Genomic DNA, 16,307 nt, shown 5'->3' with positions numbered 1-16,307 from the left:
AGCTCCCTGACCACACTCACCCTCACTCCCATCCAGCCACTTTGGCCTCATCTTGGTGACTTGAAGGTGCCAAACTGTTTCCTACCTTGAGGCCTTTGCACATGCTATTCCCTCTTCCCGGAACACTCTTCCTTCTGCTCTTCGCACAGTTGACTCCTTATCATACTTCAGGGCTCAGCTCAAATAGCACCTCCTCAGAGAAGCCCTCCCTGACTACCTCATCTGTTATTCTCCCCAGAGCACCTTTCTTTCACTTTTCCCTTCCCAGCACTTATTACCCTCAGCAATTCCCTGAGCACATAGGGGTTGACTGGTTTATTTCCTGTCTCCCTGTTCAGGCTGTCAGCTCTGGGAGAGAAGGGACTCTTCATCATCATCCTCACTGCAGTGTCCCCAGCCTTTGCATTGTCACTGACACCTAGGAAGTTTGATGTCAGTATTTGTTGATGGAGTTGGGGAGAGTTCAAGGGTCCTGGGTTGTTGGGACGAGAACTAGGAGATGGTGGGGGTCCCTTCCACCTGGGAGACCCCTTGGAGAATCTGGGAACCATTAAATGCCCCCCTAGTTTCACCCCTGGGGGTCAGGAGGCCCAGAGAGGGGAAGGCACTTCCCCAAAGTCATGCAATAAGTTTGGGTCAGAGGTGGAACTCGAACCCAGAGCAATTTGGGGGTCACACAGTTCCATAGCAGTCTCATCTCCAACCCTAGCTCTGTGTTGAGCAGGATTCTGAGGCCTCACCCAGGCTCAGAAGGGAAAGCGTGCTGTGTGGCCATGGATTAGTGATGTCTGCTGGAGTCTGGGGTCGGCTGTTGGGGAACTAACAGCATGGGGGCTATTCCTGTGCATGGAGTTTGAAAGAGCACTGGACTGGCAGTCAGGGGGCTTTAGTCCTTCAATCATCACCCCCACCTTATCATGTGACCCCCTAGACAAGTCAGCCAACTTCCCTGGGCCTCAGTTTCCTAGTCTGAAAATTGGGGCTATCTACCCTAGGCCTGCCTAGCTCAAGGACTATAATGAGAAAATCGGTATAACATGTCCAAAAACCTAATGGGATCTACAGATATGATCAACGGTTATGATTGTAAAATGCAGCAACTACGATCATAATCACGTCCATCCCGGGAGGCCCTGCTCTAGACCAGGCCCTGCCCCAGCGCTTCACATACGCGATCTGCAACCGTTGCAACAAGCCTGTGGAGGGGAATCACTGACCAGCATTACAGACATGGCCCCTATGGCTAGGGTCAGTGGCCTTGCTCAAAGCAGCATCGAGCTCCGGAGTGGGAGGCACTAGAATGTGAACCCTGGAGGGTCTCTCTGCCGTAGAGAGTTTCTGACTTAGCCGGAGGCCTTAACAAACAGGAAACAGTGACTGGAGGTGGGGGTGGTCCCCGTGACCCCCCAAGGTCGTCTCTGTCTCTGGCCCGCTGGGCCTGGTTCTCCCAGGCTCTGAGTGGCAAGGAGATTTCCAGGGGATTAAACCCAGCCCGCCCCACTGCCCCTCCGGCCCCTGGAAAGGCCGGCAGCCCCTCCCAAGCCAGCCTGGCAGATCTCCTTTTGTACAAAAAGTTATTGACTTATCAAGGTTAAAATACATTCAGCGCAGGCCAATAAAACAGGGATACCGCCGCATCCCGGCTGTCATGTGCAGCCTGGTTTTCATGGCAACAGGCCCTCTTCTGCACATGAAACGGTTCAGTTGTGCAAAGTTCAGGCGTTACATAAACAGGGAGTTAACAACAGCGGCAGAAATCAATGTCTGGCCAGGCATGGCCTGGGGAGATAGCATTGATTGGTCCTTTCGTTGTCGATAGGCAGGGCCCTGCTTCCTGCCCGGTAGCCTTGGGCTCCCTCCCCTGGCCCCAGCCCTTGGCTCAGACCCAGAGAGCTCCAGCAAGGTGCCTCCGCCCTTGCCCCAGAGCCCCTTTCTGGCGGGGATCCAGCGGGGAGGGGATCTGCTAAGCTGTCTGCAGCCGTTTTGTAAACCATTATTGCTCAGAGACGCCATTCCGTTGCCTTAAAATATGTTCACGCCACTGTTAATGGCGAAAGCATCCCGTTGCCTTTTAAGCCATCCTGTGACAAGGAGCAACCCCACTGCTTCGATGTTTTGCCATAAAAACCACCCGTACATCAAGATGTGCCCCCATCGGGTCAGAGAGACCGGGATAGGAAGCCAAACTGACTGTGCAACCTTGGGTAAGTCACTTCACCACTCTGAGCCTCTGCTTCCTGTTTTCTAAAATGGCAAGAATCGCAGCAGCGACTTGATGGATGTGGGGAGGAAGAAATGAGGGGACGCACGTGCAGCCGCCAGCTTAGGGCCTGTGTGGGGAAGCTGATCCTCTGTGTCCGTTCTACTGCGGATTCCAGCAGACGCTCTGATGGAGCAGAAAAGAGCAGGGAACTAGGAAGTGATATTTGGATTCAAATCCCAGCTCCACCACTAGCTGTGTGACCTCAGGCAAGTCACTTTACTACTCTGAGCCTTGGCCTTCATTCCCTTACATAAAATGCGGAAAGCGCCTTTGCAAGAGCAAAGGAAGAATGAAATAAGCTCAACCACATGAGTGTTCTGAGCACACAGAGGTGCCTAGTAAAGATTTGATTAAACCAGCTCCTTCCTCCAGTGTTCCAACGTCAGATCGACCCACTCACACAAAACGGAAGATCTCACAGGCTTTCTCTTAGGAAAGAGAGTTCAAGAGGAAAGAGTTGTCTGTAACATTTACTGGAAGGTTCTTAAGGACAGGGGCCTACTCTTGTTCATCTTTGTATGGTCAAGCCTTGGTACAGAGCCCAAGTATACAGTAAGAGCTCAATACATGTTTGTTGAACAAAGTTAGACTCCCCTGGAGAGCTGGCTAGGCCCCCTCTGATCTGGCATGGGGTAGCACAGAGACCAAGGGATGGCTGGGATGATTCCGGATGGGTCTAGCACCCTGGGTGTGGCAGAGACAGCCAACTCACCTCTGAGATTCATACGCCCTTCCACGGGATGGGGTGGACACCGGCAAGCAGAGCCCAGCACGGGTATGTAGCTGGGGACTATGCTTCCAGGCCCAGCTGTGTGTGAGTAGCTTTCGCCAATGAAAAATGAGCAAGATGAAGTCAGAAGTGGATCTACCCCTGCTGTACAAGTTTTCTGTTCTGCCAAAGGCGGGGTGGAACCTGGGCCCTAAGTCACCTGCGGAGGAAAGCTGTGACCTGTTGACCAGCAACACAGGCTTTGAACTGTTGTTCGAGGAATGAACTTCTTTCGAGTTACGCCAGGAAGATGCCGGGGTCTGTTTGTTACAGCAGCCGTGTTGCCATCACATATTCACGGGGGTTCCCAGAAAGGACTCAGAGCCCCCCAGTGTGGCCCTCGCTGAATCAGGGAGTTTTGCAGAGCTGAGAAGATGCCCTTATTTAATAAAGCGAGTTCAGTAAAATATTAATGGTAGAATCCAGGTAGTGGATATTTCAGTGTTTGCTGTAAATGTCTTTCAACTTTGCTATATGTTCGGAATGTTTCATAATCAAGTGATTGAAACAAATATCTATCCCTGGGCGTTGGCCCCGTGGCCAAGTGGTTAAGTTTGTGCGCTCCACTTCGGCAGCCCAGGTTCGCCAGTTCGGATCCTGGGTGCGGATCTGCACTCTGCTCATCAAGCCATGCTGTGGCAGCATCCCACATAGAAGACTAGAATGACTTACAACTAGGATATACAGCTATGTACTGGGGCTTTGGGGAGAAACAAAAAGAGTAGAGGGCAAGATTGGCACCATATGTTAGCTCAGGGCCAATCTTCCTCACCAAAAAAAAAATCTATTCCTTTATTTTCAAATTTTTTCTAGGAATCTTAGGGTGTTAGGTAGATGCATCAGGGACCACTGCTTGGTGGTGTGTGTGGGCAAAGGGAGCTTGAAAAGATAGAGCTCTGGGGTCCACACTCCACCCCCCACTTCGCCAGCTTCAACCGGAGCATGTTCAATTTCATCCCTTTTTCATATTGGAGCTCAGAGTGGGACTTAATTTGAAAAATGATTTCCGTTATTCCAACAACAAAGGTTTGAAAACCACTGAGTTCAATCCTCTCATGTTGCAGTTGAGGCAACTGAGGTCCAGAGAGGGGAAGGGACTTGTTCCATGTCACACAGCAAGCCAGTGGCTGAACAGGAGTTCACACTCGGGTCTCCTGGCCCCCAGGGCAGAGGTTTTCTCTGTGGCTCTCTGAAAGTTCTCTGGGGTCTCCACCTTGGGGGGGGGGGGGGTGCCAGGAGGGAAGGAGGGCAGGTTGGCCACCAGGCAGGACTCCATACCCTGCGCCCACCAGCCAGAGCCCGCCGCCTTTGGCTGTCTTTTGTGTTGGGTTCCAAAGTGTTCTGCAGGTGGGAAGTGGCTGCCTAGGAGGTGATGAGAGGACCCTGGATAGGATGTCAGTGGGGCCAAGAGCTTTCTGGAGCGGGACCCTCCCCCTCCGTCCCAGCACCACCCCCTTCTCTCTAGCTGGGGTGGGAAGATGGATGGGCGGAGGCAGGGCTGGGACAGACCACTCGGGGATGATGGATTTGGGCCACGACCAGAAGCCCCCAGGGTCATCTGGGGCCACGAGCAGAGGTAAGAGGTCACCCAGCTGGGGCAGGTGGGTCAGCAAGGGACAGGGACAGGGAATCAGCTTAGGGGTCCGAGGGCTGGTGATAGAGGGGATGGTGTGTACCCCAAGCCTGGAACTCCTTTAGCACTCACTGTTTCATTCATTCATTCCACAACTCCAGTGTGCCAGGCCCTGGGCTGGGCGTTGGAGAGGCCGGGATAAACAGGCACCATTCCTGCAGGGCGACTGGCAGGTGGGAAAAGAACAGTGCCACTTCACCCCACCCCTAGCAAACCACCAGCCACGTGACCTTGGCCAGGTCCCATCCCCTCTCTGAGCTTCAGTTTCCCCAACTGGGAAATGAGGATAATTGCAGTTCCAAACTGATAATAGATGTGATGCATCTGGCACAGAGCTGGCCATGGAGAAATGGTGGCTCTCTTTCCCAGACTCCAATCAGAAGAGAAGAGAAGGGTCCCCCACCCCATTTGGACTGTTTCTGGTAAGTCAGTTGTGAGTTCAAGTCTTGACTCCGCTTACTAGCTGTGTGACCTGAGCCAAACCACCTCCCCTCTCTGGGCCTTGGTTTTCTCCCTTGTGAAATAAGCATAATAATAATAGGACCCTCATAATCTGTTGGTTATGAGATTTCAATGAGTTAGTGTATGAAAGCATTTAGAACAGTGCCTGGCCCACAGCTGACATTCAAGTGAATGTTAACCTTCACTATTAACACTATGGTGGACTCTGAGTCTAGCAGAGCAATAATAACACGACTGGTGACTATTGAGCTAGTGCTAGAGGAGGACTTGTAAACGCAGTCTGGTGCCTGTGTGTCAACTCTGACCCACCCAGAGGGGACGCCTGGGACACTGGCTTGGATTGGTTTTGCTATACCATTTGGGTTCAACGGGAACAGTGCTGCAATCGATTAGCGATGCCTGCCACGGGCAAGGGAGGGGAGGGTGATGGCACTCATGCCATTGATTAGCCTTTCCTGATGCCAGCCCAAGCCCCTCCCCTTGTCCAGGGAGGGAAACTAAGGCTCCGGAGAAGGGAAGACTTGCTCAAGGCCACACAGGTAATCACAGACAGGGCTCCTGCGCCTGCCTCCTTGACTCCTCGCTGGGCCCTGGTCTATGTCATTTCATCCTGTGGGGAAAAGTTATTATTTCTCCATTACGTTTCCCAGCCTGTTTTCTGGAAGGGAGTTAATTGATTTAAACTTTTCCAGGATGAGACTCCCTCCTCCTCCCCTCCCCGGGGCCCCCGATTCTATTATCACGCTGCCTCTCGGAAATGAGTAGGTGGCATCTGTGAGGACAGGCACAGAAGTCTCCGGGCAGGGCCTCTGAGCGGGTGTGGAGAGTGTGGACCTCGCTCAGGGCTGGGTCTTCAGGGCACCTCCAGGTTCAATGGTAATAACTGCCAGGACTCCAGTGTGTGGTGCTGGTCATCCTCACAGCGGGTGCCGCTCATGCTGTGTGCTAGGCGTGGCTCAGAGCATTCATTGGCTCTTTACGTCCACTCAATTTACAGAAAGGGAAACTGAGGCACCAGAGCTGGGATTCAAACCCAAGACTGCTTGGCCCCGAATTCTTTGTTCTTTCCTATTCATGATTACTGCCTCCTCAGCTCTGTGGAAACCCAGTCACCCCAAATGCCTTTTCTGATTCTCACCCTAGACCTGTGAGCCCGGCTGAGGGGTCATCATCGATTGACACTTCGTTTGATGGATGAGGAAACTGAGGCTGAGGGGGGTTAGTGAGTGATCCTGAGCCACCCAGCAAGTGGGGCCAAGGCTCTGTCCTTTGTCGGAAGAAACAGGACAAGAGAGGCTCAGAGCGGGGCTGGCCGTGGCGGCCCTCCTGGCCGATTCATCTTCCAAGCTGAAATATTTATTTACGCACCCCATTTAATCAGGATATGCCGTAATTAGCGGTGGATTTGTGCCTCCTGCCCGCGGTATTATTTATTTCGAGTTCCGGGCAGGCACTTCCCCAGGCCAAATGTGCACCGGGCCTGGATTTCAATCAGACGGGGCCACGGCAGGGCTGTCCCGGGGGACCTCACAGCGGCGATGCCCCCCTCGGAATGATAAATGAGCCCACAGACAGCAGAAATGCTGCCCAGCTGCTCTGGGGGGCCGGCAAGCACGGGGCGGGGAGGGTGGTGTGCTTACGGATCCCAGGATCCCGTCTGCGAGGAACTCCCCTTCTCCCAGGGCCAGACAATAGCCTGGCATCCCCGCCCCAGGAGGAAACACAGGAGGAATGGCACCGGGCCGGCCCCACTGCGGGCCTGCTTCTAGAATCCTAATGCTGGGAGGATCTTGGAAGGGCCGCCTGTCCCTGTTGCTGTCTTGGGACAGGTTTATATCTCAGCTTCTCTCAGCCTTGACCATGGGAGTCCCACTCTTCCGCTCACAGCCCCCACGGCTGGGAAGTTCCTTTTGCTGTCTAACTTGAGGCTGAGTAAAAGCATTTGCGACTCCGTCCACTGGGTCATCGCACGAATGACACCCTCTGCCACTGTCTAGAAGGAGGCGGAAGATACAGGAAGGGCAAGGAGTGTGAGCGGGGGCTGGCTTTGGAGCCTGGGGGAATGGGACAGAAGGAAAAGCTAACCCTTCTGAGGCCTCCTCTGTGCAAAGGCCTTTATGTGTGTTTGGGAATGTTTCTTAAGCTCTTGGTGTCTCTATTTGCTCAACTGTAAAGTGCGGGACACTGGCAGGAGCGACTCCTGAGATCTCTGTGAGCATTAAAAGAGCGAATGCACACAGAGCCCCTAAAACGTGCCTGAACACAGTAGGCGCTCAATAATCGTGCACTGTTGTTATTATTTGGTGGCTAATTCTTACAATAACCTGGCAGGTGAGGTCCACACGATTTTACAGATGAGGAAACTGAGGCCAGTGTCTTGCCCCACAAGACGGGCCTCATCATCCTCATTTTCCAGATGAGGGACTGAGGCCCGGAATGTCAGGTTGTCCCCAAGGGCTGCCTCCAGCCTGGCAAGGGCTCTGCAGGCAATGCCCACCGCCCCGGGAGGACTCCTCTGAAAAGTGGGGACGTAGGTACTGATCTCACTGGCCGCTTTGGGAATCAAGCAAGGGCATCCGCGGGAATCACCCAGCATGGGCCTGGCAGGGCGAGGGGCTCCGTCCAGTGGTGGAGGCCTGATCTCTGTCCACAGAGGAGCTAGGTCCTGGCGCTGGCTCAGAAGAGCTCCAGGCAAGCGTGTCAAGGGTCGTGAAACGATCATAGCGAAGCTGGCACAGCTCCCAGGGGTCCACTGCCAATTAGGCCAGACGCCCACAGGGGGATCCCGTTGTCCCTGGCCTAGTTGGGACAGGGTTTGTGGCTTAGCCTCCCGCAGGGACCACTGCTCCAGGCCACCTGCCCTAATGAGGTCAGTGAGAGATGCGGCTGTAACAGGTGGAGGGGGCTTCACCGGGTCTTGTTTTGCAGATGAGGACATTGAAGCTCAGCAAGGAGACGTGACTTGCTGAGGGCACAGGCTGTAAACCCTCGAGGCTTTGGGAGGGCTCCTGGTAAACAGCTCCCCGATGCCCACGTCCACCAAGATGGTCTGGATCTAAGGTGTCTTTGCTGTGCTGCCTTGGGTGAGTTACTCTATCTCTCTGAGCCTCCCTTGTCTTAGGTGCCATAATGAGAATAGTATCTACCTGGGGATGGGGACTGGGGGCATAGTGGATGTGAGGATCATGGGATGCTGGACACATGCAGAACTCCAGGGATCCTGATCTTGAAACCGGGCACAGGAGTGTTGTGGGGGAGGGTTCCTTCTGTCTATATCCTGTGCCTTCTCACCTTTCCCAGGCTATTCCCTCTGCCTGAAATGCCCTTCCCGGCCCCCTTTCCCAGGCTGACTTCTACTCATTATTTAGGTCCCAGTTCAATTGTCACCTCCACTGGAAAGCTCTTGCGGATCCTCCTCCACGTGCGGGCTCAGTTCCACCTCTGTGTCCCCAGCCTCGCCCTGCTCACCCTGGGCTGGGTCACTCCGAGCTCTGTGGGGCAGGGACCCTGCTCGTCTGGTCTGCACTGCAGCCCTGGTGTCCAGCCCGGGGCCTGGCGTGTGGCAGGTGCTAACAAACGGTTTGTTCAGTGCCGCTCCCTCCCTGAAGGATGGAACCAATGACTGGCATTCCCAGCATGCTGCCGGGGCCTGGATGTCTGTGTCCTAAGTCTCGTGTTGAAAACCTAATGCCCAAGGTCATGTACTGGGAGGTGGGTCTGCCTTTGGGGGGGTCTGCCCTCATGAATGGGTTAATGCTCTTATAGAAGAGGCTGCCAAGAGTTCCCTAGCCCCTTGGGCCATGTGAAGACGCGAGGAGAAGTCAGCTACCAGGAAGAGGGCCCTCCCTTGGCCACGTTGGCTCCCTGCTTTGAGACTTCCAGCCTCCAAAACTGTGAGAAATCAATTCCCGTTGTTTATAAGCCACCCAGTGTCTGGTATTCTGTTACAGCAGCCCAAACGGACTGAGCCACATGCCCACCTCCCCTGGCTCTCCAACCCTCATCCCTCTTTGCAGGGAACCAGGAAGCTGGCAGCTTGGGTGGCAGCAGCTAGATTTGAATCCCTCATGGCAAGAGCTGCCCGGATGTTAAGCCAGCTTCCCTGCTCGGGAGCTCACTTGCTTTCTCCGGATCGACCCGGTCAGGTGGATCCTGCTGGGGAGACTCCGGCTTTGAGCTGCCCACCTTTGACCCCTCCAGGAGCAGCAGAAAAGGCTGACGTGGGATCAGCCAGGCCTGGGATTGAATTCCAGTCCCACCACAGTCTAGCTGGGCATCCACAGGCAAATGCCTTCATCACCCTGCGCCATGGTTCTCAGGGAATGTTTGTTGATTGACTGACTGAGTGACTAAAAGAATGAATGAGTGAAGGAATGATTTAACGAATGAATGGCCAGCTCCAGGATGCTGATTGGAAGCTGGAGAGGAGGCTCCAAATCCACCCCAGGCCCTCTAGGCCTGCCTCCTGGCCTCCCGCAGGGCCTTCCATCTTTTGCCTCATGGGGGTGGGGGTAGAGCAGGGGCAGGGGCTGGACTCCCCAGCCTCTGTCCTGCCCCCAAATGCGCACAATCTTCGTGACACTGTTTAATTTTACAAGCCCCTCGGCTTTTATGAGGGTTATTTATAAAGCTCCCGTCTTTGATCCGCAGCATAAGAAAGCAAACTCCTGTGTCTGAAAATGTCACTGGGGATTAGGGGAGCCTTTGAAGTCTCCTCCCTGCCAGCCGCCCCTGCCCAGCTTCTCCTCCAAAGGGCCTCCAAACCTGGCCAGGCCCTGGGGGCCCTCCTTTGAGGTGGAAGCGGCCTGGGTCCAGATGAGTGACAGGTAGGGGTCCCCTCCCCCTGGGGCATCCTCCCAGCTGGGCGCTCTTCCCAGTTCCAGGCAGGACTGGGCCTCCCTGCTCTCCAGATGTTGGCAACATCTGTCTCTCATGCTTATGGACAGCCAGAGGCTGCTCTCTCATGTCCCTGAGCCCAGCAGTAGGGACTGCAGGGGGTTTAAAAAATGGATTTTTATTCCTGGCTTCTTGGGAGGGAGGGGGCAGGGGATGCGAACAGGCAGACAGGAGAGAAAGGACAGCTCATACTGAGGCACCCCCTTCCTCCTAGCCCTGGGGTCCACCTTCCGCCCTACCTGGTAGGGAGGGACCCCTCCTTTGTTTCTTCCCTTCTCTTCAGTCACGTGACAGCTGGAGGGGTTCAGGCTAGCTCCCCGGGTGGCGAAGAGAGGGACCAAGGAGACAGAGCCGAGAAGCCAGGATGTTTCCTGCTCCACCTGGTTCCCCCTGCAGCGGAGCCCAGAGGGATGAACAGGACTGCCTGGCCCGGCTCCGTTCACACACTCACAGTGGCCTCAGTGCCTCTAGGATGTCTCCACGCTCGCTCTCTCTGGATCTTGCAGGACCTCCGAGCGTCTCCAGAGCCAACAGCAGGTGGGGGGTGAGATCCCAGCTTGCCGCTCTCTGAGCTGTGTGATCTTGGGCAAGCCCTTGCCCTCTCTGACCTGCTGTTCTCCTGTTTCCAAAACAAGACCCTCACTCCACGCAAGGTCATGTGGGATTAAAGGAAGTCGTTCCCAGGGGCGTGTGGGATGCTTGGAGCCCTCGAAGGAGCCAGTGGTTCCTCCTGCCTCCTTCTCCGGATCCTGCTTCCTATCTCAGGCCTGAGGCGCAGAGGAGGCAAAGCCGGGGCCCCAGGGAGAGAGGCCTCAGCCAGGCCCCTGCCTGCTCCCCTGCCCAGCTTTCTCCCAGACCCAAGGCCTGGCCTCAGCCGGTGGAGGACGAGGCCGCCATGACCGCCCACAGTGCTGGCCACCATCTCTCCCTACACCTTCTGAAGGTCACCGAGGAGGGATGTGGTTCCTCCCTTCATGGGGCTTCAGGGGGACAGGCAACAAGGTAGCAGTGGGTGGGTGCAGGGCAGGGGGCTGTGTGGGGGTGAGTGGAGGCGGGGCCGTGTGAGCAGAAAGGTGAACAGACATGCGCGAACTGGTGAACGAATAAACAACCCGCGGTCCACTTGTACCAGCGAGGACTGCTGGCGACAGAAAGGAACGGACCCCTGACACAAGCGACAATGTGAGTGAATCTCCAAAAAATTATATATTTGCACCTGCTGTGCCATCTGCCTGCAGCTTCCTCCCTCCCCGCCCCTTTACCATCCCGTTTACCTGGCTCAACGCCCCCTCATCCTTCAGAGCCCGATTCAAAAGACTGCACACCGCACGATTTCACGTGCGTGAAATTCTAGAAAAGGCAAAACTGTCGTCGTGCCCCACATAACAAGGTTATAAATTAAAAAGTAGACAAGTGGGGCTCTCTCCTGCCTTCGTGTCTCCTCCCTAGAAGCAATAATGCATGCGTCCAGTCATTCCTTCATTCACTCCCTCCCTTATTCACTCAGCAAACGTTTATTAATGACGTGCCCTGCACCCTGGAGCTCCTTTTAGCAATTGTGTGTGTGCGTGACTTTCCAGAAACATTTTCTGGGTATACTTTGCTTTTAGGAGAATGTGAACACACTACTATTTTGCATTTTTTCCCACCCAACTGCCAGCCTCGGGAGAGTTCCGCGGAACATATTTACATCTCCCTCGTGCTGTTTAAAGGCTGTGCAGGAGTCCGCTGAGAGGATGGACCAAATTTATTGAACCCGTCTGCTCGTGACAGGTATTTCGGTAGGTTCCGTGTTTCATTTTTTTGTCGTACATTGCGCTGCCATGAGCATCCGTGTGCACACAGGTGGGCTTATTCACAGGGTAAATTCTTGTGGGTCGAAGGATCTTTATATTTCAAAACTTGATCAAATTCAAAATTTAAATCTCTCAAGTCAGCCCTCTGCTTGACATTTAGATGTGTTTCCACCCCTCTCAGAAAATGGACCTGAATCCCCACTCATGCTGACAGGCCACATGGTCCTGCCCTATCAATTCTTCTGGCTCCGTCTCTCTCTGTGCTCCGGCCACACTGACCTACCTCTTCTACCACAGAGCCTTTGCACCTGCTATGCCATCCACCTGCAAAGCTTCCTCCCTTCTCTTGTCCTCTTCACTTGGTAACCTCCCCCTTTGCTCTTCAGAGTTCATCCTCCAGGAAGCCTTCCCTGATTGCTCTGGTGGAGCATGTCTCTGTCACAGCCTTCAGAGGCCCTGCTCCTGACTCTGTTGCTTTCCTTCAGAGCGCTGATCTCCATTTATAAAGAAATGTGTCTTTCTGGGATCTTGTGAACGATGCCTGTCTCCTCACTAGACGGTGACCACCCCAGGGCAGAGAGGGGGTCTCGGGTTGGACCCTGGGACAAGGACTGGTGTGCAAGTGATTGTTGAAGGAAGTGATCCCGAGGTAGGTGAGTAAGGGAGTGGAGGAAGCAGGACAGAGAAGGAGAGGAAGCCATGCAGGGCGCAATTTCGGGGACAGCCTCATGGAAGGGGGCCTCAGCCTGATCCCACACAGGAGCTCAGGAGCGTGAATTACACCACGGAGTTCTCCTGCCCCGAGGTGAGGGGGCTGGACTTCCACCTTCACCTGCGGCGTTGACTCAGGACCGCCCCAGTAGGGGCCGAGGAGGGCTCTGGGCACATGCCAGCAAGGGGCTCCAGGAGCCAGAGGTCAGTTCTTTGAAGGAGTCACAGCTGAAGGCAGATGGAGGAGAAGCGCACAGAAGCTGGCGGGGGGCACGTGGAAACGGTTGGGAGATGGGAGCGGAGCATTGATTGTACCCACTGCACTTGAGGTCTCTTTTCTTCACTACCCTTTTTTTTTTTTTTTGAGGAAGATTAGCCCTGAGCTAACTGCTGCCAATCCTCCTCTTTTCGCTGAGGAAGACTGGCCCTGAGCTAACATCCCTGCCCATCTTCCTCTACTTTATATATGGGACGCCTACCACAGCATGGCGTGCCAAGCGGTGCCATGTCTGCACCCGGGATCCGAACCGACCAACCCCAGGCCGCTGGCACGGAACGTGCACACTTTAAGCGCTGCGCCACCAGGCCAGCCCCTCTTCACTATCCCAAGTGTCCAGCATAGAGTTTGGCACAGAACACACACTCAGGAGGGACCTGGGGAGCAAGCAAATGAACACCTCTGCGAACGTGAGTGTAGGAAGGGCGTCAGCAGAAGGAACGGCATCAGCAAAGGCTCAGAAGTGGGACTAGGCAGCTGTGCTCGTATCAATCCAGTGCGAGCCAGCTGCCAATTTTCAGGAATTTTGATGAGCTCGTGTGACACTCACATTCTGACACCAGCTGGTACTGCCATTCAATCTAGTTCTGATACTTAACCACCTGGAGTTAGCCTCAGACTCCAAAGGTCAAGGGGCGCCCTCCCAAAAAGAGGGCCCTCACTTCAGACAAAGCTGCAAGTTCAGGGGTCCCTACACTTATGACCAACTGGCTACTAATTCAGGGGTTCCCATGACCTCCTCAGGTTTGATAACTGGCCAGAACACACCACAGGACTCAGGAAAGCACTATGTGTATGATTATAGTTTTATTATAAAGGATAAAATCAGGACCAGCCAAATGAAGAGATACACAGGATGAGGTCTGGGACGGTCCTGAGCTCACAGCCTCCAAGCCCTTTCGTCCGTGGAATCCGGGCACATCATCCTCCTGGCGCATCAGTGAGTTCACCGACCAGGAAGCTGTCCTGAGCCTCAGTGTCCACAGTTTTTATTGCAGTTCCATCACACAGGCGTGACTGACTGAGCCATTGGCCATGTGACTGGACTCAACCTCCAGGCTTCTCCTCTGCTTGGAGTTTGGTGTGGGGGCCTGGGGGGGTCGAGGCCCCAACCTTCCAGTCACATGGTTGTTCTCTCTGGTGACAGCCACCATCCTGAGTCATCTCACCTTTTAGCACAAACTCAGGAGTGACCCAAGGGGCTCATGAACAACACACACACACTCCTCTTAGTCTGGAAATTCCAAGCATTTAGAGTCTCCCTCCTAGGAACCAGACAAAGGCCAGTCAAATTAAAAGAAAAAAAAAAAAAAAAGATTTGCACCTGAGCTAACAACTGTTGCCAATCTTCTTTTTCTTTTTCTTTTTCCTGCTTTTTCTCCCCAAAGCCCCCTGGTACATAGTTGTGTATTTTTAGTTGTGGGTCCTTCTAGTTGTGGCATGTGGGATGCTGCCTTAGCGTGGTACCTGATGAGCGGTACCATGTCTGCGCCCAGGATCCGAACCCGTGAAACCCTGGGCTGACGAAGTGGGGCACATGAACTCAACCACTTGGCCACGGGGCCAGTCCCCAGTCAAATTCTTTATTACATCACGCAGAGCAATTCTTGAAATTTAAATTATATAAACTTACAGCCAAATAAATCATAGCATAACTGTAATAAATACTCAAAACTCATCATTTCTTCATATTTTACTACGTTTTGCTATCATGTTCTTGAGGTTATTTCCGTCTATTGTATCCACATGGTGGAAACACCATATAATGGTATCTGCACCTCTATTCCCAACTCTGCCTTCACCCACATGTTGGTTAGTTTGAAACCAGAGTATTTGCACCACAGAAATTGGCAAGTGCTACAAATCAGAGCTTCATTTATCACGTCGTTGATGATCTAAACTTAGAAAGTCACGGAGAAAATGTTAATAACATAGATTAAACTTAAAAGTCTGTTGTTTGTATAGCCATTACACGTGAAGAGCACAGAAATTGGAGGAAATGTTCTTCCAGGATTCAAAAACCATTATGCAATTCAGCAAAGAGATTGCTCACGTCACAGACAAATGAGTGACATTCTGACATACATCTTTGTCGTCTCGTCTCAGCTTACCCATTAACACTAGGAGCAAATCATCAACCAATATTCATGCCTGAACTATGCTGGTCCATCAATCCCAACCATAGGCTGCCTATGGATATGAGAGTTTGGCAAAAACCAATCAAAGTATTTTATGCCAATCGATTGGCTCTATGGAATTTACAGTGAAGACTATTGGACATTTTACTACTATTTTTAAATTGCGGACCACAGGTCAACATCAATGCAGTGTGTATCAATCAAGACTATAATTATGCACACACACACATAGAATGCATACACATTTTTTCCCCAGAGAGCTGGGACTAAGCCACTTCTGTTGGGCAGGTTGGATGGAGTGGTGGGGACAAAGGGGCCTGAGGGGCTAAAGCTGGAGACAAGGCCCAGTTCAGAGAAGGCAGGAGCCTGAAGGCCGAGCTCAGAGAGGGAGACAATCTGCTCCAAGTCACACAGCCAGGAAGTGGCAGAGCTGAGTTAATCAGAGGGTCGTGGCGGCTTTCCCTTCTGTCCTGGGTCCTCTGCTCCCCCTCCCCGACAAGGTTCCAGCTCACTTATCTTAGGGGCAAACCTGGGGTCGTTTGGGCGTGGGAAGTTAAGGCGGCTGAGCCCCAGAATCCCGCAAGCAGAGCCATTTGTCAGGTCTCCGAGTGCCAATTAGTGGGGCATGCGCCTGATTAGTCATTGTGGCATGGCAGATTTGGGGGAATTAATCAGGCTGGAGGTGGTGGCAGGGAGGGGGATGGGAAGAGGAGAGGAGACGGGAGCTGGGTGCTTGAGGCCCCTGGTGGTCAGTCCTTACAAGTGGCCATCGGGCCTGCCTGGGAGGAGCAGCCACCCATCCTGGCAGATGTCCAGCGGTGGGGGGACGTTCTAGGGGACCAGGAGGGCCTGCCCACCCTTCCCTAGAAAGCTAGCACCGTTGGATCAACGCGGCTCGGAAAATGATGGCAGATGGGGCCCCGCCTCCGATGCCCGGGATTCCCATGGTGAGCGGGGGTGGGAGACGGGGGTGAGGTGAGGTTGGCGGGGGCAGCCGAGCAGAATGCACAGGGTCCCAAGCCCCCTGCTCATGGGCCCTGGCTGCCTGGGAGAGTGTCAGGCACTGTCTCCCACCTGCTGAAGCTGAGCTGGCTCTTCCCAGGCCCTGGCCCCCCGGGAGTCCACTCAGAAGCATCATTTTAGAAGCTGGGCGGAGCGCCTCAGTTCCCGCCAACATGCTTGCCTTTGAAAACGTGTTTCCACCAGGATTGCAGGGAGCCCATCTAGGGGCTTTGTTGGAGCTAGAAAAAGGCATCCCTCTGAGCAGACCAATTAGAGAGGAGCACCCCTCGGGGTGCAACCCTTCCCAAAAGCTTGCTCTTCCTCCAGGCTATTGACGGCCCTGGGTGCAAGCCCCAGCTG

The sequence above is a fragment of the Equus asinus genome, chromosome 8, assembly GCF_041296235.1.
Source record: "Equus asinus isolate D_3611 breed Donkey chromosome 8, EquAss-T2T_v2, whole genome shotgun sequence".
Classification (NCBI taxonomy): Eukaryota; Metazoa; Chordata; class Mammalia; order Perissodactyla; family Equidae; genus Equus; species Equus asinus.
The sequence above is the reverse complement of the archived record's forward strand: the minus strand, read 5'-3'. Positions refer to the sequence as shown.